The sequence below is a fragment of the Ipomoea nil genome, unplaced genomic scaffold, assembly GCF_001879475.1.
Source record: "Ipomoea nil cultivar Tokyo-kokei standard unplaced genomic scaffold, Asagao_1.1 scaffold3087, whole genome shotgun sequence".
NCBI classification, from domain to species: domain Eukaryota; kingdom Viridiplantae; phylum Streptophyta; class Magnoliopsida; order Solanales; family Convolvulaceae; genus Ipomoea; species Ipomoea nil.
This window is the reverse complement of record NW_017619515.1, coordinates 1,993,271-2,019,174: the sequence shown is the minus strand read 5'-3', so window position 1 is coordinate 2,019,174 and position 25,904 is coordinate 1,993,271. Positions and strand designations below refer to the sequence as shown.

At 45.9% G+C, this 25,904-nt stretch overlaps 2 long non-coding RNA genes across 2 annotated transcripts in view; one reads left to right on the top strand and one right to left on the bottom strand.

Moving 5' to 3' along the window:
* The window catches only part of LOC109166334, a 65,435-nt gene that overhangs the window by 4,036 nt on the left and 35,495 nt on the right, over nucleotides 1–25,904 (bottom strand). The gene's annotated exons all lie outside the window — the stretch shown is intronic.
* On the top strand, nucleotides 6,937–25,681 carry LOC109166333. The gene is made up of 3 exons (XR_002051636.1): nucleotides 6,937–7,049; nucleotides 8,256–8,257; nucleotides 25,669–25,681. It is a non-coding gene; the product is annotated as an uncharacterized LOC109166333 (long non-coding RNA).

Sequence of the window (25,904 nt, the reverse complement as noted above, 5' to 3'; positions counted from 1 at the left end):
TACTTCAACAACTGGGTAACGTACACTTACCCGATAAATCGCCTCGTCCTAACTCCCGTCAAAAGACTTGACAAGGGCCCTGACCAAAGAAAAGGAAGATTTGGATGACTACTAAGAAAAGGCGTTACAGTCAGGACTGCTAAAAGGTACGGACTGCAATACGCACCAACCCAGGGTAACCACGATAACTAGGGATGTCAATTTAGCCCTGAACCAATGGGCTAACCCAATAAACCCTAAAAATTGCAGGGCTAAAATCAAAAAAGATCAATCCAATAAAAAAGTAAGCTCATTGGGTTGGTCCTATCGGGTTATTGGATTGAGTTGGGCCAACCCATGGATTGTTAAGCTGGCCCGTGTAATATCCAATCATTATTGGATGAACCTAGTCCATACAACTTGTGTGGACTATGAATTTAGGGTACATTTTGAATATGCTAAATGTACATTATTTTTGTATTGAAGGTACATTATTTGATAGTATATATAAAATAATGTACTTTTATACAGTACACACATTATATATACACTACACACACACACACTATATATATATATATATATATATATATATATATATATATATATATATACACTACACACCCACTGTACACACACACACGGTACTCACACACACACTATATATATACTACATACCCACTGTACACACACACACACTATATATATATATATATACACACACTCTACACACACACACTATATATATATATATATATATATATATATATATATATACACTACACACACGCTGTACACACACACACACTATATATATACACACTACACACACACTGTACATGTACACACACACTATATATATATATATATATATATATATATATATATATATATATATATATATATATATATATAGTGTGTGTGTGTGTGTGTACAGTGGGTGTGTAGTGTATATATATATATATATATATATATATATATATATATATATATATATATATATAGTGTGTGTGTGTGTGTGTACGTGTACAGTGTATGTGTAGTGTGTATATATATATATATATATATATATATATATATATATATATATATAGTTATGAACCTACTCTATTTGTACTAAAAATTTTGTTTAGTGATTTAGCCCGTTGGATAAGCCCAACAACCCGTTGTTTAGGGTTAGGGCCAACCCAACTCAAAAAGAAAAAATAAAAAACCATTTAGTCCAAACCAACAAGTCCACCAACCCTGTAGGGCTAGTCCAAGACCTAATGGGTTGGCCCATTTGACATCCCTAACGATAACCCCCGAGTCAGACAAATGACATGCACCTTCCGACAAGTTGCCTTATCTCGGCAAACCCGGGTTGCGGCTACAACAAACAGGAAGGAGAACTAGGACACCTATTAAAGTAGCAAAGGAACGACACCATTAGTCGAATCCTTGGGTGCAAGGTAAGTATATCGCGACACCTTGCGACCCCACCACCCCAATTTAAAATATCATCCGCCCTGAAACCCCAGCATCTTGATACCCCTATTTGTTGAAAACTCCCACCCCGAATCCTTAATTACCTTAAGAGCAAATTCGCAACCGTCATGACCTTGCTCACCCTTTGTTGCGCTTAACCCAAACCCTCGGAAACCCTAAATTGTTATTGCCCTTACTCTAAGTTCATATCCCCACTCCGTTTGGAAACCCTGTTAAAAACCGTAGAGCAGCATAAGGCCCTTACCCTGCCCAGGGGCGTGAAGAACTGACATTCATTGATTCAATATTAAAATAAGTTGTTAGATAGGAATCGGCGAAGTAGGTGGAGGTTACGAACACGTATCACCCCACCCTTGCACGAAAACCGTGAAGGTTTCATGAGAAACCATAGCCTGTACGTACGCCACCGAAGAACGCCATGCGTTGACAAGAGCGGGCAAACAGATACGTTCAATGTGTCAGGGGCCCTCGCTACAGAAAACATTGTCAAATAGGTGCAACAGGCCGAACCTCAAGGAGGACATAAAGCCTTGCTAAGAATTTCATCCACCAAGGAAGGGATGAAACCCAATAGAACAAGAAAGACTAACCCGAAACCCCCCTTACCCTTAAGAACCCTTGGCAAGGATTAGGAGTCAAGACCTAGGGGTTTAACCCACTAAACCGACTGGGTCCAGACTTCTGGACATCCGAGGGGAACGTGCACGGAAACCATCACGAGAATTCCCCTGGAAGCCATAGAGACGAAGGGGACTTCGACACGGGAAGAGAAGATCAAACGAAAATCTTAGAATCAAACAAAGCCAAGGAAAAGGGATCACCAGTTCGACTGCACGCCACAACCAAGCCCCAAATAGGCATAATCACTCGAAGCCAAGAGTCCTTAGCCCCTTTCCCTCCCCTTGCCAATCAAGTACCATTTCGTTAAAAAAATCCGTCCTATCACTCCAAACCTCGCTCTTGATCCCTCATTATAGACAAACCCGTACAAGGTGGCAACCTTCCTTCCTGTATTACGACCTTGAGACATCGACCCTATCCGCCCCTCGACTTTGAAACCTAGCCCTTGCACTTCTTACACCCCTTTAAACCCAGACCAAGAAAACATAGATATATATATGTATGTATATCTACCTCTAGAACTCGTGCTTAAGGATCAATGAACATTGTACGATGGGTCATCCTATGTATCCAAGTCCCTTTTATTGTGCACAAGGGCATGGGACTTGTCAGGACATGAATCTGTGCATTTTTGGGGTCTTTCCCGAAGGAATTGACTATTCCTAGTCACTTTCCCGCGGGTCCCCAACGGGTCCTTGACGGGACCTTGGCGGGTCCTTGGCAGGAGCTTGGCAGGCGGACAACCGCCCACCTCGCGCCCACTGGTACAATGTGCTGATTTCTTAACCCCTCATTTTATTGATTTGTGGCGCACTTGTGTTCCTCGATTGAGGAATGTGAATCTTGGGTAAGGAACCATGGACCACCCAAACATAGTGTCCTACGTAAAAGACCTTGACGCACGAAACACCATCGGGAAATCACAATCAATTACATTGCACGAGTAATTGAAATCGGATCCTACGATACAACCGACTAGGGATGTTTGGCGTAAAGGATTGCGCAAACCAAGGAGGCGAGTTGGGAACTCGTACTAAGAACCCACGAAAACCTTAAAAGTCAAAATGCTAAGGAGGGACCGGGACTCCTCCAAACCATGGACATCGTTCGAGCAAATTAAAGGACTCCTTACAAGTTGTATGGAATCAAGAACTACGTAGCCCATAGTGCTAAGCAAAAGGGTGAAGAACACATTCGCGCCAAGACTTCAAGGGTCATTAAGGACCCACAAGGAAATGAGGTGACTCGTAAAGTCGCCGAGTCATCCCACAACGAAATTTGGTAACCGACTGCGCTTTAAAAGAAAAAGGGCACGCAAGGACACCTTCATCATTAAAAATAATACAAACAGGGCACAACAATGCCGAACCTCGGGTAAGACATGAAGTCTTACTAAGAATTTCATCCACTAAAGAGGAGATGAAATTCAATAAGAAGAGAAATTCAACCCAAAGTCCATCAACTCCCAAGAGACTTTGGGAAGAATTTGGGAAGTGCGCCCTAAGAGATTGGCTTGGTTGACCCAACTCGGTCAAGACCTTGGGCGCATTAAAGAAGTAAGTGTTGAATCACCACGGGAAATTCCCTCAAGAAAGAAGAGAAGGATGAAACCTTAGCCTGGGAAGCAAGGTCTAACAAGGACCTTAAAGTCAAGCAAGCACCAACACCAAGGAAGGAGGATCATTAGCTCGTCGGCGCATCGTGATCAAAGCATCTAACCAGATTATTCACTTGGGATCGAGAAACCTTAACCCATCCTAGCCGAATTCCTTTCCCTCCCTCGGAAAATCGGCCCCTTCCTTATTTCAAAACCCTTTCTACCCTTCAGACCCCATTCTCAATCCCATGTTTTAACGATTCCATACAAGTGGCAACGTCACAACCTAAGTTGCAACCTCGAAAACTCGATCCTAATTCCTGAATTCACCGTGTCCTCAAGTTTGAAACCCACTCTCTTAGCCCTGTAAACCTAATCGTTCCCAAAAACCCAACACACATAGGCGTGCAAGTATACAATTTCCCCGTGGAATACCTTCTCTATAGGACCACAGTTCTTCTCTTGACTCGTTAACCCTGCAATGATTTCCAAGCTTCGGGGACGAAGCTTCTCGTAAGGGGGGGAGAGTGTAACACCCCGTGTTACGGCCTTCAATCCCGGATTAATTATTTAATTAATCCCGTTAATAATAATTAAATATGATTTAATTCGGTTATGTTTCCCTTTAATTAATTAATAAGGCCCACCATGAACCGTGGGCCCTTGCCTAAATTAGAGCCTTAAGCCTATTAGGAATAAAGAAAGTAAACCTTTTACTATTCAGATTCTGATTAGGAATCCTAGACCTAGTTATCTATTAGGAATAAAGGAAGTAGGTCTTTTACTATTCAGATTATGATTAGGATTCTCTTTAATTAATTAATATGGTCCACTATGGACCATGGAACCCAATCCTTAGTCCCAAAAGGAATAGAATTAGCAAGCCTATAATATTAGTTCCTAATTAGGACTCCTAAATATATAAATAAGGGACTTAAGAGGCACCTAGAACCCCCCATCACAATAAACGACTCACCATCCCAAAAGAGCTCCAAGAATTCCCTTAGAAGAAATCAAGAAAGCAAGAAAGCTTAAAGAAAGACCCTTCATAGCCAAGGAATTAATTAAGGCTAAGAGGTAACCCATGTCTCAACAAAACCTATTTTCATAGCTATGATTTCCCCCTTAGGGTTTCCCCATATTATTGTGTATTAATGACTTGTGATGATTATTGTTGATGATTGATGTGATGATCCCATGGGGGATCTTGATAATCTTGATATTGGGAGATTCTTGATAATTATGATATTCTTGATGATTATATGGAGTTCTTGATGATTATGTGTTGTTCTTGATAATTGGGTGATGCTTTTGATGTTTATGTGTTATTCTTACCGAATCTTGCAATTAGAAGACGAACCGTATTCTTGTTAATATAAAAGTGATTAGAACCCTAGGTTGTATCGTATGATCTTATTCTTGGATTATCGGGTGGGGAAATCGCATGTTTGGGCGTTGATTATATTTAGAAAAGCATGATAGGTTGTGTGCCGTTCGTTTCTTGTATTTGATTCGTTAATTGTCTACGTGTTGTCGTTAATTACGTTGTAAAGTGTCTGAGCATGGTTTCGGGTTCCACAATGGTTCCCGGGGCGAAATTGTGTGATAAGAGTCAGTGGGGGGTAGGTGGGGGGGTAGGGGACCCGCCACCTACCCACGGCCGAGATTTCACTTCCGGCAGCGGGCAGCCGGCGGGCGGGCAGCTGCCCGCCGGCGACCCGCTGCCCGGAACAGTAAAACCGGCGGGCAGCCGGTGGGTGGTCCCCACCCACCGGCTACCCGCTGGAAAATTCCCCCACTCGGGAGTTCGACTTCCCCGTTTGATGTTCCCTCGATCCCCGTGGTGTCCCAACGGACTCCGTTTATCGTGCCTATGTCTAGTTTGATATTTCGGGGACCGTTCGTAGGTTTACGAGTCTACTATATTGCATGCTAGTTGAATTGGTATCCCGTTGACCTAGGTGGAAGGAATATGAACCCCTTAGGACTTTTCTTAGTATGTGAAGGATCACGCATAGGTTTTGTTATACGCTTTCTCCCCCTTCCCAATATGTAATGTGGGTTGCATGTTCTTGCTATGTGATATGTGTGTGTGTTACCCCAATTCGGTTGCGATCGGATTGGTTATCCTGAGCTGCGGTTCAGAAGCTGGCTGCGGTCAGATTTATACTCTTGGGCTGCGGTCCACCGTTTGGTTGCGATCAAACGTTTCTATACGAGCTGCGGTTCGTCCTCTTTCCTGGTTGCGGTCAGATGACATTCTCCTGGGCTGCGGTCCACTGTTTGGTTGCGATCAAACACTATGATGAGCTGCGGTTCATCGGTCGGTTGCGATCGACCCCTCCGTATTGCGATACGGGGCAGGGTGCTGCGGGGCCGTGTCAGAGCTATATGCGCTGACCCTCATGTATGGGCATACGATTGGTCTTGTGGCGCCAACAAAGTGTGCTATGTGTTGTGATATGGATGAGTGGTGATCATGAGTGTCTTGGGGGATGTGACTATGGGATTTATGTTGGGGATTGTTTATGTTGGGTTGTGACTATTGTTTATGCTTTGCCTTATCTGTCTTATCTGTTGTGAACTGCGTATGTTGTTATAACTGTTGCTCGTGTCTGGCCTTATCTGTCGAGTCATTCCCGGTTTTAAAAGCTAGAGTTCGTAGGATATATCTTCATGCTCAAAATGGTTTTCGTATATCTATATATATCTCTATATGTATTGTATTTCAACGCGTTGGAGTGGGTTACCAGCATCTCTCGCTGAACAGATATATTTGGCTTTCAGGTACAGAAGAATAAGTCACTGGAGCGCGCTAGAACTTGGAACGTAGAAGTAGATAGTTTCCCTTTTCGGCCTGCGTGCCATGCTTATGCCTTTACATTATTGAGGATATTAGTTAGTTAGCCTGTGCACCTGAGTTCTCTAGCTCAGGTGTGGCATAGCACCCCATACTCTTGTATTATGTTTTGGGATTTAATGGGATTTCACCTTTATTTTATAAGTTTTGAATTTCTTGAAAATCTGGGGTGTTACATCCTTGCCAATGATCTTGTTAACCACCTAATAATTGAATAAATTCTTGATCTTGTGTGTTGTGCATTGCTAGTGAAGGCTTATGTGAGATTCCGGTAATGGTTGTTTTGCTAGAACTTGCCTCATTACTCTCTAAGTGAAATCTAAGATTTGCATGTTTTGAAATGATTTAGGCCATTTTTGTTTAAGCACTACACATATGTTTACCCCTAGTTGTCCCCGTTGAGCCTTTTGTGTTTGTTCAATAAGTGCTAAGCACCTAATCCCCTTTGTGTTTGTTCTTCTTGTGTTAACCCTTGTCATTTAACCCTTAAACCTTAGCCAAAATGTTTTCCTCCACCCTTGAGAGAATAGTGCACTTGTTCTTTTTGTTGGAAGTGATTCTTTTTCTTTTTGGAGCTTGTTTTGTTAGCAACACTCTCTATAATGTTATCTAAGTGTGATGGTCTAGATTTATTGAAAAAGTTTCTTTGTTGATTTGGAAAAAAAAAAAAGAAAAAAAAATGATGAGAAATTTGAAAAAAAAAAAAAAGTCACAAAAATGTTGCAAAGAAATGAAAAAGAAGAAGTTCAATAAAAGTTTGATAGTTTGCTTTGAAAATTGTTCTCAACCTCTACTACTTTAGAGTTGATAGTGCTAATTACTACGTAAGCAATAATTAAACAAACACGAGACCAATTAAAGCAAGTAAATATCTTTATTGATCCCGGTAAAGGCCCTAAGTACAATCTACTTGGTTGCTCTGAGTGCCGACTGACTGCGGTCGGGATTCTCTAACAATAACCTATCGATCGTCCAAAATTCCCCTACACTGTAGCTACTGTGGGTATTTATAGCCGCTGCGCCGGAGACACAAATCCGGTCGTTCGGCATGCTCTCCACGTAGCCACCACGTGTCATCCTCCCGGGTGCCCTATCTGTCGTCACAAAGAGCCGCCACGTGTCCTTTATCAGCTCTCTCGCCAAAGGGCTACCGCTCGGTGGTCGACAATGCCGCTCGGGCAACTCCCGGTCGGACCCCGACCGAGTTCTTCACATGAAGCCCGACCTGTTACCTGCAAAGACAAAGAGAAAAGGACGAAAGCACCTCGGTCGGGGTAAAGCTATGTCGGTCGGGGTATTCCCTACCAAGAGGCCCCCAGCCCGGGTCTTTTTGATCGTCCGGGAAAAAACGGGACGGGATGAAGAAGCCCAACCGTCGGCCTTTAAACCGACCAGCCAGCTGTCATTCCACCCCTCGCCACGTGTCGGCCACTGCCGGCCTCTGCGACTGCAACGGTCGCCTCGGAGTCAGCGCGGGTCGTGTCACGCAAGTGGACTCGTTTCCCGCCTAAATGCTCTCCTATAAATAGGCCCTTGAGGCCTTCATTTGAACTTTCCTCAATCCATTGAAGCGATCGGCACCCTCGGAGAGTCTCGAGCAGCAGTTCAGCGAACCAGTCGAGCAAACCAGGCTTCAAGCTTTTCTCAAAGTACTTCCAATCGGTAAGCTCTCTACTCCCTAGCTTTTGCTTTACTTCCAGCTTTGCGTAGGAGTAGGGTAGAACTAACTCCGATCTAACTTCCCGAACCCTGTACTAACCCCGACCGACCTTTAGGTAGAAAAACATGTCGGATTCAGATAGCCAAAACGTCTCGGTCGCAGACTACGACCACGGATTCGAGCAGATCAGCGACGAGGAGATAGAGATTATGTCGTATTCTCCTGAGGTCGTTCAACGACCGGGGAAGGCTCCCGAGCGAGCCCCCGTGCAGCAGGAATCCTCGAGCACAAGCGACTCTTTGGGATCGGGCTCGAGCGGTTCGGGAAGCTCAGACCGTGACAGTGAGGGCATTAGAGAAACGCCCACCCGGGTGATAGGGGATCACCCGGAAACCGCTCCTCAAGAAGACGATCTGCTGGGCAGAAGCGAACCGGTCGAGGAGGAGATAACCGAACCGGCGACCGGTAAGGATGACGGGTTCGAATATCTGAACAGCGAGAGCGTCGCCCAGCAGATGAGCGAGCTGACCCATGGGGAGGCTGCGCGGATCGCGGAAAGATTAAGCGGTCGAGTAGAATTCGACACAAGTCGACGGCTCGGGAACGTTATCGAGCGTCACCGGGGCAAGTGGATCGGGATGCACTATGACTCCCTACTAGCCCCGGTCGTCTTCCCGTTCCCCGCCATCCTGACCGCTTTCCTGGGCTACTACCAGGTCATGCCAGCCCAAATCTGCCCGAACTTGCATCGCATCATAGCGTGCTTTCCCCAGATTTGTGCTCGGCACCAGGTAACCTGCACGATAGAGCTTTTCAACTACATCTATCAGGTGAAGATCCTCTCGGGCAACTACGGGGGTGGGTTCTTGATGGTGCAATCCCGAGAGGGAAGGTGCTCGATCGCAAGCCTGCCCGGGAATAACAAAGGGTGGAAAAGGAGGATCTTCTCGGTCAAGTACGACCCATGGATCCTCCCGATCGACAGAGTCTGGAGCACCCGTTTTAGGAAACAAGTCACGCCAGTCGAGACCCTGGCTCTTCGGGAAGCTGTCGTCCGGATCTCAAGCGAGATCCACGAATACAAGATCTTCCGGTCGGCAGAGAGCCTTGAGGCCGCCCAGTTACCGGATCCGGTATATGATCTGAAAGAGAAGTATAAGCCCGTGTCGATGGGCGTGGTGGTGGCAGGTCCTCCTGCTCGGGGTAAATGGAAGAAGACAGGTCTAACCCTAACTAACTTTCCCGCTCGTAACTCCCCGAACAACGAATTTATTCCCGAGCTAACGTAGTTGTTTATTTTGCAGATATGGCGCCGAAACGCTTCAACAGCGGAGCTCCAAAATCTCCTCCCCGAACGAAAATAACTCTGGGGAAAAAGAAGACGACCGCTGGGTCTTCGGGAGGGGACTCCATCCCGGTTGCCCGACCCTTAGGCCCCGTCCCGATCATTACCGACGAGGGCGGGGTCCTGGATGCCTCGGACACATTGGTCACCCGAGTGACCAGCAAGTCGAAGGGGCAGGCGCTGGAAAAAGCGGTCGAGGAAGCGGCCGGGAGCAAGAGGCAGAGGACAGAGAAGAGCCCGACCCCGGCGGTCGGGTCTGTCATGGCTGATGCCTCAATACTATCTCGGATCGGTAATCTGACGTCGGTCGAGATAGACCTGACCAAGCTAAGCCCGACCCAATTGGCAGAACGGCTCGGTCGTGAGCTGGCCGAGGTAAGAACTCTTATTATTTTTTTCATTTTTGTGTGATGGATCCTCAATCGGGCTAACATGCTTAACTCTGCAGGCATCGCGAGTCGGGGCAGCCCTCCACGGCCAAGCGCTGTTGGCCACTGAGGCCATAAGGCTTAAGAAGGTCGCCGACCGGCGATTTAAGGAGCTGGAGGAGATGTCTGCCGAGCTCAAAAAGGCCGAGGAGGCGCTGAAGAAAGCTCGGACCGACCGGAGCGCCTTGTCGAAGGCGTTGCAGAAGGAGAAGGAGGCTCGGGAAGAGGCGGTCAAGAGGAACACAGACCCGGCCGCAGCGATCGACTACTTCTTCCGGGAGGTCGAGCTCGGCATGGCCTTCGTTCGGCAAATGCGGAGAAACGCAGTTGCGGACGAGCTCTTCTGGTCCTTCGGCCATTGGGCCTACAACAGCGGTCAGAGGGACATGAGGGAGAGGACGGAGGCCAATATGAAGGAGGCGCTCGAGGGTGAAGACCTCGAGCTAGTCTTGACCACCCTCCCGACTGAAGTCCCCGACCCCGGGCTGGACCCCTACGACCCCGAGATCGAGGTCGTCGGCCCGAGCGGAGCTGCCGTTGAGAAGCCTGCCGACCCGGCCGATGCCGAAGCCGTGAAGAAATGAGGCCTGCTGGTTTTATTTTCTCCTTTTGTAAGCACTGAATCGGGAGCCTGGTCCCGAGTTGTACCGGGCACGTTTTTTTATCAATGATAATCTTTTCCTGTTTAACTTGTGCCATTCGTTTTTCGCTTTACATTTTTGTTTTCAACGTGCGTGCATCGATCGTAGATGCTCGACCTCACGGCCTTTTGGCCCGGTCGTGCACTACTCCGCTGACTCGATATCCGACCTTGTGGTCTTATGGCCCAGTCGTGCATCCAAGATTCCGACGTCAAACTGGCCAACCCGAGCGAGTTCACCCGATCCCTAGGCCTTGACGATTTTTTGAAAATAGGTAAGCCTCCACGTTCGGGATATTCCCGAACGACGGGCCTGTAGATACTTCCTTCATCCCAGCCCCCACACTATTGTGCGCTCGAGGCACGAGTGGGTGCGATAGTGGAAAGAAGTTGGACGGATCGGGGAATTGTGCTGAGAGCTCCTGGCTTCCCCGATCAGTGGCGTGACCCGAATGTCCGCCGAAGAGGAGCGCATTTGACCGGTCGATAGACTCGCCCGGTCGATGTAACTTGAGGATGAACTGATCTTCATGCACTGAAGGTAAAGAAAATAACCGATCGGGCCGCCGCATGCAATCGGTCGAGCAATCACCGATCGTATATACATTAAACCTTCCCGCTCGCAGGCGGTTAAATAAATATTTACAACCATAAATTTAATTACAAATGACGACCGGGACTAACTCGCAGGTCGAGCCCCCACTTCGTCCAAAGATTACAAAAATAGGCTAATGCCTAAACATAACGAGGTGCTCGGAATTCCAAGTCCCCTCGATTACCCGACCGGTTGTCGTCTCCAGTCGGTATGTCCCCGGCCGTATGATAACGCTGATGATGTACGACCCTTCCCAGTTTTGAGCTAGCTTTCCGCCCTCCAAAGGTTGACTGGCCTCCCTTCGTCGTAGAACGTAATCTCCCACCTGGAAATAACGAGGGTTGACCCGGACATCCTTCGAACTCTTGACCCGCTTCTGATACTCGGCCATACGCCTAGCGGCTAGCTCTCTTTTTTCTTCGACCCCATCGAGATCCACGACCATCGCGTGTTCGTTCTCCTCCGCATTGTAGGTTCTCTCTCGATCAGTTGGGATCCAAGCCTCGATCGGGAGTCGGGCTTCTGCTCCATAAACCAGGGCGAAAGGGGTCTCCAAAGTAGCTTCCCTCGGGGGCGTCCGGTAAGTCCACAACACATATGGCAACTCATCGGCCCAACTACGACCAGCCGAGTGTAGCTTCTTTTTTAGACCTTCCAAAATCGTCCGGTTAGCGTTCTCCACTTGTCCGTTTCCCTGCGGGTAAGCCACCGACGACCGGACGTGAGTCGTCCCGATCGTGGCCAAGAAGTTCTGGAAATATTGGCTTACGAATTGGCGGCCGTTGTCGCTGATGAGATGCACGGGCACACCAAAGCGGGAAATCACATTGCGCAAAAGGAACCGAGCACACTGCTGAGAAGTGATCGTGGCTAAGGGCTCGGCTTCTATCCACTTGGAGAAGTAATCGATGGCGACAATCACGAACTTTCTCCGACCGGAGAGCTGAGGGAAGGGGCCCAAGATGTCTACCCCCCACCTAGCGAAGGGAATTGCAGTCATGATCGGCTGATAAAAGGTTGCCGGTCGTCCAGGCATCCGGGCAAACAGTTGGCACGTCTCACATTCCCGAGCTAACTTTTCACAGTCTAGCTGGAGGGACGGCCAGTAGTACCCGATCAGCATGATACGACGGGCTAGCGATCGGCCTCCTTGGTGTGAAGAACAAATTCCCGAATGCAATTCCTTCATGACCAGATCGGCCTCAAATGCGGTCAAGCAACGCATAAGAGGACCTCCGTACGATCGCCTGTAAAGACGACCGTCCAAGACTTGGAACCTCGGGGCTCTAAGCTTGGCCTTCCGAGCACGTTGGGGGTCATCCGGAAGTCGACCGTGCTCGAGGAACTCCTTTAGATCGGTGATCCAATTGTCTTCTACCGGCTGGATTGGATTGACCGGTAGGCGATGGATGCTATGTCTCGGGATCACCAAAATTCGTGCTATCTTCGACATATGTTCCGGGGCGTCTTGAGCCAACTTAGACAAGATGTCCGCGTTGGCATTATCCAATCGGGGTATGTGCCGGACGGTATACCCCCGGAACTGAGCAAGCTTCTCCATGGCTAGGTCTCGGTATAACTGCAGACGCTCTCCATTGACTTCATAATCTCCGAGGACCTGCCCGACCACGAGCGCGGAATCTGTTTGAGCTCGGATGTATTCAACCCCCAAGTCCCGAGCGCACTGTAAGCCATTAACAAATGCTTCGTATTCGGCTTCATTATTGGTCGGATGGAACTGATACATGAGAGCAAAATAAACTTTGAATCCTTCCGGGCTCGTGACCACCACTCCTCCTCCTGCCCCTTTCTTGCTACTCGAGCCGTCAGTAGCCAACGACCACCACTCAGCCTCAGGATCCGCAACCTCGGGCGGTCGGGTATCCCGGGCGGTGCACTCGACCAAGAAATCAGCAAGGGCCTGACCTTTGATAGCTGGTCTCGGTCGGTATTCGATCGCGTACTAGGTCAGCATTAACGCCCACTTGACTAAGCGATCGGATGATGAAGCAGTTCGGAGGACTGGCCCGATCGGCTGATCGGTCAACACGCGAATTGCTCGACCTTGGAAATAGGGAGCCAACTTCTTCGCGGCAATGTATAAGGCGTAGACGACCTTCTCTAACCGGGAGTACCGGAGCTCGGGACCATGTAGCGCGTGGCTTACATAGTACACCGGTCGCTGGACCCCTTCCGGATCGGTTCGGCACAATACTGCGCTTACTGCACGATCGGAGACGGCGAGGTACACGTCTAGCTCTTCTCCGAGCTCGAGCTTTGAGAGCACGATTGGTGACATGAGATACTCCTTCAGCTCATCAAAAGCCGCTCGGCATTCTTCGTCCCAGACGAATCCATTAACCTTTCGCAATACCTTGAAGAAAGGTAAAGCGCGCTCGGCTAGCTTGGAGAGGAACCGGCTAAGGGCTGCCAACCGACCGGTCAATTGCTGGACTTCACGAACGGTGGAAGGTGGTTGCATGTCCAGAATCGCTTTTACCTTGGCCGGGTTGGGCTCAATTCCTCTCTTGGTCATCATATAGCCGAGGAACTTGCCGGTCTGAACCGCAAATGTGCACTTGGTCGGGTTCAGCCGCAACTGGTACTTCCTCATGATCTGGAAGCACTCCCAGAGGTCCCGAGTGTGGTCGGATCGGTCCCGACTTTTGACCAGCATATCGTCTATGTAAGCTTCCATCGTTCGGCCCAGCAGATCGGCGAAGAGCATATTGACCATTCTCTGGTAGGTCGCTCCCGCGTTACGGAGGCCGAACGGCATCACTCGGTAGCAATACAGCCCGTCCGGGGTCACGAAGGCTGTCTTGCTCTCGTCTTCATGGTGCATCATGATTTGATGATAACCCTTGAATGCATCCATGAAACTCATCAACTCGGCCCCGGCCGTCTCGTCGACCATCTGGTGAATACTCGGTAGAGGATACGGGTCGAGCGGACAGGCCTTATTGAGGTCGGTAAAATCAATGCACATTCTCCAAGCTGGGGGCTTAGGAACAAGAACAATATTGGCCACCCACTCGGGATAGATCACCGGTCGGATGTGCTCGATCGCCGCCATCTTTTTAACTTCTTCCCTAACGAACTCGCGGCGATCGGAAGAAAGATGCCGGGTCTTCTGCACGACCGGCTTCGCTGCGGGATCGACGGCTAGCTTGTGACAAATTACCGATCGGTCGATCCCGGGCATGTCTTCGGGCCCCCATGCAAAGATATTAGCATACTCCCGGAGTATGGCTAAGATTTCCGCTCGGAGCTCGGGGGTGAGGGCCCGGCCAATTTTAATCTTCCTATCCGGTCGGTCGTCAGATAGGGGAACTTCTTCTATTTCCTCGGAAGGCTCGGGCTGTTCCTTCCGGTCTTTAGCCTCTTCTTTGGCTATGGTGTTCACCCGGGAAGACGGACCGGAGTCACGTCTGTTGACCGCTCGGGTGTAACACTTCCGGGCGGATTGGACGTCGTCGCGGACTACACCGACCCCATTGGGGGTGGGGAATTTCATGCACAAGTGGGGCATAGAAATTATCCCACCGATCTTCATAATGGCGGGTCGGCCCAAGATAATGTTGTGGACGCAATGGAGGTTGACCACAACGAACTCTAACTCCGTCTTGATCGACTTCGGGGCTGTGCCGATCTCGACCGGGAGCGTTATCTTTCCCTCGGGGTAAACAAGAGCCCCGGTAAAACCCGACAGTGGTACACCGACCGGAGTCAGCTCCTTCCTGTCAAGTCCAAGTTTCTCGAACACGTCCAAATAAAGGACGTTCACACTGCTGCCAGTGTCGACCATAACCCTCTGGACATCCGTCCCCTTGACATCAATCGTGACCACGAGCGCCTCCATACCGTGGTCACCGCTGCTGGGTTGATCTTCGAGGGTGAAGGTTATGGGCTCCATCTTCTGCCTCTTCCCGGTCTCCCGGGAATCCACTATAGCGACCGGGCAATTAGTCCGCGGTCGGGAAGCGTCTTCCAATCCACCGAAAATGACGTGGATGGTCGGCTTTCCTGATGGTCGGCTGCTAGACGGAGGGTCAGGGTCCCGTCGGTCATCATGACGATCGTCCCTTCGGTCGTCTCTTCGGTCCTGACCTGACCGATCGGAGCGTCCATCACGATCAGAACGATCGGAGCGGTGATGGGAACGCCGGTGATCTCTCCGATCGGTGTTCCTCTTGCTGTCCTCTCTCTTCCCCACGCACTTGTCCAACTTCCCCAGATTGAGCAAATCCTCCAACAGTTGGCGCAAGTGGGTACACTCTTCAGTGTCATGCCCGGCACATCGATGGTAAGCACAATGCTTACTCTTGTCAGGGCCGTCTCGATCGGGATGGGGGAGTTTGATAAGATTGCAGGACTGAGCGTACTGCATGGCCTCCGCTGCGGATCGGTTCAAGGCCGTAAACTCACCAGGCCTGGTGCGGGATCGGGGATGGTCGTCACCCGACCGATGTTCCGCCCGCCCGGCCGGTTTACGGGACGAAGACCCGACCTCCTGCGAGCGCTTTACGGCATTCGCCTCGCCGGCGTTGGCATAATCTGTGACCCTTCGAAGGGCCTCCTCATAAGTGGCCGGGGGTTGTAAGATGAAAGCTTGATATAAATATCCTGCCCGGAGAGAGATGTGAAGCATGTGGGTGGCGGTCGCATCGTCCATGGGCTAGACCTCCCCGACCGCCGCCTTCCATTTGATGAGGAAATCGGTCAAGCTCTCCCCTTCAAGCTGCTTGGCCTTCTCCAAGTACACATAGGGCTTCTTCACCACTTTGGAAGTGATGAATTTCCTCACGAACTTGATCGCCAAGGCATCAAATTTATCGATCGAGCCCGACTGCAACGTTCGGAACCATTCCGCGGCTCGGCCGGTAAGTGTGGAATAAAAAGCCCTACACATCACGACGTCTGATACTCCCTTCAGCATCATGTTGCTGTAGAAATCATTAACATGGACCTCCGGGTCCGTCCGGCCATCATAACTCTTCTCCTCGGAAACCTTCAAATCCAGCGGGTAGGGCTGAGCCATTACCTCGACCGTGAAAGGCGTCCTAAGCAGAGTTGATTGGTCGACCGGGGGAGCTGCAGGGTGCGCGTTTCTGAATTGCGCGAATTCCGCCTGGAGGTTATAAAGCAATCCTCGGGTCTCGTTGAGCTCGGCGGCTTGGGCGGCTTGGGCTGTATCCCGAGCGCGTCGCCGTCGGTGAGATCTCGACCCGCTATGCCCGGATGAAGCCTCCTGGCTGGCTTCCTGCATCTGCACGTCTTCCGGCTGACGGTTTGGGTCTTGGGGCCCCAAACGTTGTCGCAGCTCTGGTCGAAGACGATCGAAAGCTACCGCTCGGGTAACTTCTTCAGGGTCCTCCGCTCGGGCAGGAACCTCCTGTGCTTGCTGGGCCTGCCGTGGTGCCTCCATCGCATCAGCACTCCCCGACCCCAACCGCGAACGAGCTGAGCGTCGAGCCCGGGAAGTGGGCTGATGCTGCGGCTCTACATGAGCGGCCGGGTATACTCGAGGGGCGGCGGCTGGAGCCGTGTACGCAGGCGTGATTGGTGGATAGCCAACCGGGGGTGTGTAATACATCGGTTGGCCTGGCCAATACCCGTACGGTTGAGGCGGGACCGGGTATGGATACTGGCCGGGATACATCATCGGCTGTGGTGGATATTGTTGACCGGGTGTCTGGAATCCCGGTTGTATGTAGTTCACCGGCTGTTGGGCGGCCGGGTACGTGTTGGATGGATGCGGTGGTGAGAGATTAAGATTCAAATCCACCGTCTGACCTTGCTGTTGGGTAGCGTGGTGATCGGATGAGCTTGCTGCATCCGCCTGGTCGTCGGCGAAGTTGTTGTATGCCCACGGATACATTGTTGCAAAGAGACCGGGTGCTCGTCAAGACGTTGCTTTCTTGCACGGGTCCCCACTGACGGCGCCAAAATGATACTGCTAATTACTACGTAAGCAATAATTAAACAAACACGAGACCAATTAAAGCAAGTAAATATCTTTATTGATCCCGGTAAAGGCCCTAAGTACAATCTACTTGGTTGCTCTGAGTGCCGACTGACTGCGGTCGGGATTCTCTAACAACAACCTATCGATCGTCCAAAAGTCCCCTACACTGTAGCTACTGTGGGTATTTATAGCCGCTGTGCCGGAGACACAAATCCGGTCGTTCGGCATGCTCTCCACGTAGCCACCACGTGTCATCCTCCCGGGTGCCCTATCTGTCGTCACAAAGAGCCGCCACGTGTCCTTTATCAGCTCTCTCGCCAAAGGGCTACCGCTCGGTGGTCGACAATGCCGCTCGGGCAACTCCCGGTCGGACCCCGACCGGGTTCTTCACATGAAGCCCGACCTGTTACCTGCAAAGACAAAGAGAAAAGGACGAAAGCACCTCGGTCGGGGTAAAGCTATGTCGGTCGGGGTATTCCCTACCAAGAGTGTTGCTTTGTGTTTAGTAGTTAGTTGCTCCTTAGTTCTTTGATGCCATATCTCTTCCAATCTCAATTGTGAATAAGTGTGAAGTTCTCTCTTTTGTTTGATTTCCTTACCCCTTCTTTGTCAACCATTCACCTTTAGCCTCATTACAAGCCTAATAAAAGTCCTACTTGATCTTAGCATGCAATCTTAGAGTTCAACTAGTGGGAGTATGAAGGGCAAGCCTATGGAATCTCATTCAAAAAGCCAAGTTTTGCATAATCTCAACTTAGTATTTGTGCACACTTGATCCTCACGCTCTATAATAATTTTGGTGCTTGGTTATTGGCTTGAGAATGGAACTTGTGTGGAATGCTAAGATGATTCTTGAAACAAGTTATGTTGTGTCGAGTTGGATTGTGGTTTGTTAAGTTGTGCAAAGTGGGAGTATGATCAACTTCGGTGCTATATTGGTGATTTAGTTCTTGTTTTTGCTTGAGGACAGGCAAAAGTCTAAGTGTGGGGGAGTTGATGAATGTCTAAAACTAATGCTTTTTCCTTGCACATTTTGATATTTTTACTGGTTAATCATTATATTATGGAGCCAATTTGGTAACTTATGGAATGATTGTTTGTGCTTAGGTGACCTGACAAGAAAATGATGTTTTGAGCCAAACATTGAATTATTTGATCAAGATTTCAAGTCATCATAGCATGAGGATATTTTTGTGAGGCAAAATGAAGAAAATAAGATTGGACAACACTCTTTCATGTTCCAAATATTTGTGCCTTAGTGGTCTTGATGATATAGGCAATTCAATGCAAAGGCAAAGCAAAAGATAGTAAGGTGGCATTTCTCGCCCAGATTGGCGCTGTCTCCGTATTTTGACCATATCTCGGTATAGGAGTATCCAAATCAAGTGATTTTTATATCATTGGAAAGCTAACTTCAAGGGCTACAACTTTGATGAAGACAACAAATGCTAATTAAAAGGTTTTGGGGGTGACAAATAGCCTAAAAATCGGAGTAGGTGCACAGATTTCGTCCGTGGCAACCAGGCAGTATACACTGCCTGGTGGCCACGGGTGTGGCCACGGCCGTGGCCACACCCGTGGCCACTTGGCAGTATACACTGCATTTCTGGCCTGCAACTCAAACCAGACCCCTTTTTGCCCTTTAAAAGAGGATTTTTTTCACCCCAAAAACACACTTTTCATTTCCCTTTCACTCTATAGCTAGGGTTAACTTTAGAATAACTTAGATAGGTGTAGATTGGTTGTTTCTTTCCATTTCCAAGCTCAAGAACATTGCAAATCTTGGATTTCAAGGCTTCAATAGAGAAGTGTTTTTTTTTATCTCTTCTCTTCACTTTTCATCTATGCTTTCAATTACTCTTTCAATATTGTGTATCTTTTGTTATATTATGAGTAGCTAAGTGTTTTGGGACTAGGATTTGGTTTGATTTCTTGCTATTGATGCCTATTTGAGTTGTATTGCATAAAGGGGATTATTTGGGTGATCTAGGGTTGTTGTGTGAAATGGGTTTGTTGAGATATTTGTGTATGATTGTTGGATCCCAATTATATGCTTGATTTGGAGTGTATTTGTTGCTACGAGAGTAGAGCTTGTACACTAGCCACACATTCACACACTTAATGCTCAATACGAGAGTATTTCGGGTATAAAGGAGAATTTATGCCTTGTGTTCTTGCTTGGGAAACCTTGGGTTGAATCGCCACGAGAGTGGATATTAAGGTTAGGTTGCAAGTCCAAATAGCTACGAGAGTGGTATTTGGACACTTTTGTGCATCTCACTTACCCTATGCCTTGTTTAATTCCCTAATCTTGAGTACAATATTTGGCATCTTAGCTTGAATCAACCAAGTCCCGGTCCTTTGTTTTACTTGTCTTATTTGTTATTAGCTTATTCTTATCAAACCATCTCCTTATCGATAGGTCTAGCTTCTAAAAGGGTAGTTTTAGCTTGTGCTTAACTCCACTTTACATCAATTCTTAACATTACAAGAGCCATCTCCAGTGGAACGATATCTAAACTCTATACTGTAATTTGATACTTGATGGATGTGTGAAAACCGTCCTCATTAATGGTCTTCATGTTTGGCTGGCCAAATATAATGCCAGTGGATTCGAGAAAGTTATCGTTCTAACCATTACTCGATTTGGTTCTTCGACCATCACAACAAGAAGAAAGTTTGTCAGCATTTGAGAGATGGACTGATTTATGTTCTGAAACTGTTGTTACAATCAAAACTCAAAAAGTTCAAATTTGAGAGATGGACCCAAACTGTAATCCTTGTGTTATGTTAAAGTTTGCTTTTCTGTTTTCAATGATGAGATCTCAAATTTGGGCCCTGGTTGGAGAACCAGTAGCATGTACATATACCATAACACCCCCTTCTGACTCAAGACTTGAGAATGGGAATGAGGGTCAATTTAGTCTTTTCACTTGAGTGACGGTAACTATTCTCCACACTTTAATTTGCAAAGAATTCCCTCCCCTACTTTCTTCATTCTGCCATGATCACACTTTAATTTCTCCTCTGACCAACTTAAATAACAGAGTTTCTCAAACCCCTTAGCTTCTTCCCCACAACACCTTACCCCATTGCAGATCTCCAGTAGGTGTTGTCAAGGAAGTTTCTGAATTCATGGCCACAGATAAGCTACAAAATAGTGTAAGAAACTGTATCTCAACTCTTCTCCTATTCTATGTATCCAAGTTCGAGTCGTTTTCTATGCTTCCGTGGTTTCTGGGCATGCATATATACATCTTATTGGGCGGAGGCCGGTAAAGGGCCAAGTTCAACACTATGTAACTTGGGGGAGTGTTGGGCAGAGGCCTGAAGGGCCAAGTCCAACACTCTGCCTCACGAAAATGTGCCAATAAAGCACTTGATCCTAACACATTTAGTCCAAATCTTGTTCAGCTCTAAGTAATTTGGTTTCTGAGACATATATACACGCAAAAGGCAATATTGGATTTTCTACTCCAATTCAATAAAAGTATTTAGTTAAATGTTACATAAAGATGAGAGAAATAGAAGAACACCACAAAACTTATTATCTAAACTCTGCAGACGAAGCAAAAATGCTAGGGAGGGAGGGGTTAATTCAACTGGTTGATGTTGATCCTCCCCTCTTCTATCAATGTATTCTTCTTCTTTTTGATATGTTCTATATCAATGGCGATGTGCCAATATGTAACTACATTCTATATATTCTGTACAATTGGCAAATAAATACCGTAAAAAAGCCTTATGGGAACATTATTGGATGCCCTATCCAACTCTCCCATACAACACACAAAAGAATGTGACACAACAAAAAAAAAAAAAAAACACACATACAACACTCTAGACACTGTATTAGGCTGGTAAGTTGAGAAAGGATGCAGACCATCTTATCAGATCTTCGGAAAATACTAGGATGCTCCATTGCATTCTAGATTGTGGTCTTTGGGACCAGATCTTCATGGCCTCTTTGTAAAAACTCAGGTCATAATGACTGCAATCCAACGGAAAATTGGCTTAAAAAAAATCTACACATGCCTGAAATTTTTGGACGAAAAGTCATGGTGGTTGAGCCCCGCAGAATATGCATGAGATTGGTGGGTAAGTTTTGTCATAAACTATGGAGGAGGGCCCTCTTGCACGATGGAGGATGCTTGGATTCGAAGACGTAGATTCCATTCCAAGCGTTTTTAGTAGGAATTGTCTCTCCTGAAATGAATGAAAAAAGCAGTGTCAGCATTGAATCGAGTTTAGGTCAGATAGTGAAACAATGAAAGGCGTTACTTACACTTTCTGAAAATTTCAGGCTGGGAATAGCTGCTGCTAGTGATATGAACATCGAAGTTACTTGAAGAGAGGAACAACATTCTTCATTTGAATACTCACATATAGTCTCATTAACGGGATTAACTTTGTCACAAGATGGGGACGTATCAACTGGAAACATACAAATTTTATAAGCTTGAAGTATTAATCCGATTAAAAATGCCTTGCATAAAGTACAAGCCTTTCACACCTTGAGAATTCGAGGCATTGCCAGAAATTCCTTTTTCGAATTCATCATCAATGTGGGTTGATTGTAATCCCGATTCAATATCTTGAAAGCAAGAGGCCTAGATCGGTTAGAATGATCTTTTTCCATTTTCTCTTTGAAAAATTAGTGCAAAGATGAAAAGATGCAGTTTTAGGGAATTTTAAAGAGGGATCTACCAGACAGTAAAGGCAAAGCGTTTACCGATCAAGGTAACTGCTCTGATACCACTTGTTGGTTCCGGTAGGGTCGAAAGGAGAGTCTAGAGGGGGGGGGGGGGGGTGAATAGACTCAATTCGATTTCACGAAAATAACTCCTTTTGGGGTTATTACGCAGCGGAATAGTTAAGCGAGTTTTATATTACTTTGCACTGTTTGTTGCTTTATGAGAAATGTCTATTGTGATAGAGTATGATATGCAATGCACGAAAGTAAAGCAGGCAGAAAGTAAAGAGATAGGGACGAGAGATTTTTATAGTGGCTCGGCCAACTGTGCCTACTCCACTCTTCTTTCACAACTCGTGAAAGGTTTGCACTATCACTCCTAGTACAAACTAAACCAAGTTAGCTTCCTTGATCACTAAGCCGGACAGCTGCTTGTAGGTTTTTCAACTCCTAGAGTTTACTCCGCCTCTATCAACGTCTTCTTCAGATTTGAGGGTTGGTAGAAAAGATTTGTGTGTTTCTCCAACAGGTTGAAGTCTTGGCTGGTTGGTTGTATGTTGGATGATCAACGTATATAAGATGCAAGACTTCTTCAAGGTTGAGAAGGTGAAATCTGATAGTCCTTCTTGTAAACTTCACACCTTGAAACACTGGTTTTCAAAAGCTTGAGAGAGTGAACTTGTATAAGGAGCTTTTGGATATGTATGGTCAGTTGTAATAAAAACCAGCACCTTCTATAATGGAGAAGATGGATATTTATAGGAGAGAAAATATCCATCCATTGGAGGGAGATGGTATTTCAAACCTATGGACCAGTGGGTAAAAACTGGTGAGCCTGGTGCATTTATTGCTTCATTAAATGCGGTTGTACCATATAGTCGTTGGAGGCAAGAGCTTCTTCATGTTTTGTCTTCTAGCTCTGAAAAGTGGTACTATGGCATTTAATGCACCTTGATTTGTGTGCTCCTTGTCCTTAAAACGTCTTGTTCCTAGGATGATTCATCAGCTGAGACAAAAACACATTCTTCTTGAATTAGGAGAAGATGGATTGTCTTGGCAGTCCAATTGATGTCTTTTCATGAAAGATTACTTTCTTCCTAAAAAGGAGCATCTCTCCATTAGATGAAGATCCAAGAGGTGGTTTCTCTTGCAGATGTAGCTTCAGCTTCAACCCTTCGATCTTCTTTCGTTTTCGTAGACCTAACTAGAGAATCATAACTCAGTTTCGTGTGTTTGACTATCTTAACACGAATTACATGATGAGTTATGGCACCTTTCGTCTAAAACGAAGGTAATGAAAGAAATGATAAAAAGTTAGGGGTCTACAATCTAAGTTACATTGGTATCATCAAAATCCTAATACATATGTTCCTAACACAATCCAATTACTCTGCCCCGATCACATTAGGTCGGGATCGAGCACTCGACCTTCGATACTTGGAGCCTTTGGCTTAGTCTTACCAGTCGAATTCAACGATAGTGGATCCTATGGCGTCAGGAATCTACGAACACATGGACAGAGCAGCCTGAACCACCGACCTCGCTCTCCGCATGCGTCTCACGTGCCATGCATGTCGAGAAATCGATAGCTGTTCCCTTACACCCCCTATAAATACCGCATTAAATGCAAAGAATGTAGACTTTAATTTTGGCAATTTACAAACCTTCACTTAAGCCCGAAAACCTCTGATCCACTGCCATGTAACCCGAACTTAAGGACTTAAACCAATAAGCAAACAAACACAAGATCCCCGTACGATTGTAAGGATGACAATATACCGAAAATAAATCAGAATTAGCTACATCCATCACCCAACTCATTTTATATTTTTTCTACCCACCCCACTCCCGATGTCTGTAAATGAACTTTTTTCAAATCCCATTATCTCCTGATATGATTATCTAACAAACAAGTTTTTTTTTTTAAATAATATTAAAATTATTTACTCATAATAAAATAAAAAGTAATAAAATTCACTAATTATATTAAAACGTAAAATAATAAAATTCAAATGTCATATTTTATCATATGTAAACTTTTTATTTAACAACCATTAACTTTGTGAGCTACTTAGTTAATGAATAATAATAATAACAATAATAATAATAATAATAATAATATTATTATTATTATTATTATTATTATTATTATTATTATTATTCCAAAATTATCATTGAAATTTCAGAATAAAATTGAGTTGTACAGCTGTGACAAAGTACCTCATCCATGAAGTAAGCAATTACACCATGTATGACGTTACATGGTTTGCTTAGAAAATTGTTTCCCATAAATAGCAACATTTTATTAAGGGAAAATATCACTTTTTCCCCCGAAGTTATACATTTATAACATTTTCCTTCCTGAATTATTTAAGTGGCAACTTTTTTCTCCCTGAAATGTTAAATTGATATATTTATCCTTAAAATAAATATTTATTTATTTTTCTTCTCCAACAAATTATGTCCCAGCGTTATTGCATGTTTTCACGAAATGGGCAATGTGTTGTCTGGGATTGCCTTTCCCATCGAACTGTTGAAATGTTGGAGGTTGATAGCCAACGGGCATCTTCAAATCATCAACCCTTTGGGTGTAAGGCTTGGCATATGTGTATGAAGGTTGTCCTCCCTCGAGCTTTTCTTTGATAGCTCCTATGATGAACTCGTTAAGACGATCTACCGGTATCATGCCCCTGGTGACTAGAATGCTCCTATCCGAAACTGGTATGTGTGAAGTTGATTCCTCGTGTGTCGTAGTTTGCCCAATGCAAGTTGATGAGTGCGAGGCGTCTTCTCCTTGAACCTCAAGTTGTTTCCCAAGAGCCTGACTAGTTTCGACATTCCTTGTGCTCTCGACCTTTTCAGCTAAGTCGTTGATTCTCTTTTCTTGATTTTGAAGGAGGGTGGGCATCCCTTCAAGCGCCTTAGTGATGCTTTCAAGCTGGTCCTCTATAGATGTTGCGCTTGTAGTCATAGTTGGCATGATGGTATAGATGCGTGACCATTCCGACGCGACCTTCCACATATTGCTAAAAGGAATCACAGATTACTTTAAATTGGAGTGCAAAATCTAAATTTCCAGTTTTACCCTTCATTTTAACACCAACTTAACGCCAAAGCTAACAGAGGACCATTTTGGCATAAAATTCAAAAGTCGGATGACCACTTTGGGCAAATTAAAAGTGAAAGGACCAATTTGAGAAAAGACCATAGTCCGAGGACCATTTTGAATTGGGAATTAACTCTTATGTTGAATTTTTTTTTTTTTTTTTTTTTTTTGGATCAAAAGGGGAAGAACAAGCCCGAGGCTAGTCCTACTGACAAACTATTATGTGAATCCAAATCTAAAATACACTGGTTACATACTGAATATTCACAATTTTGTAAAAATAAATTGTGTATTTTGAATGCGGGTCTAACTTACAAGGTAAATCGAGATGGTATAAATATTCTGTGGACCCAAGTCCACCTTGTAATCTTACTAGTGTAGCATCATTGTTCCCATGGCTCTTGGTACCCCAAACTAGTCCTCCATCAAGTATTGCCTAAAAAACATGGGATGAGACTCCAAACTACACCATGTAGTGCTTTGACACGGAGCTTTCTTGGCTAATTTGTCGGCAACACAGTTTCGTTCGCGAAAGATATGTGCGACCGTAACAACATTCCAATCCTTTTGGGATCCATTGCTTGCAACACTCATGATTCTTCTCATCCGCAAATCGTTGTGATACGCCCCTAAATCTATAATAATCATAGAAATAAATTGTGTAGCTTAATTAGGGAGAGTCTGAAAGAAAAGAATATATCAATTAGAGTGCATAATTAGATATGATTTATTAGTATGAAGAAATTATGTATAATTATTCCCTTGTATGGTTAGTATAATTTTAGTAGGTTAATTATTATATGTATTAGTAATTTAGCATAAATAAATACATTGTATATGGAAATTAGGAAGCATAGAAATATATTGTTATTATATGGGAAAATTACACTTTTCGTCCCTAAGTTATAGGGTAATTGTAGGATT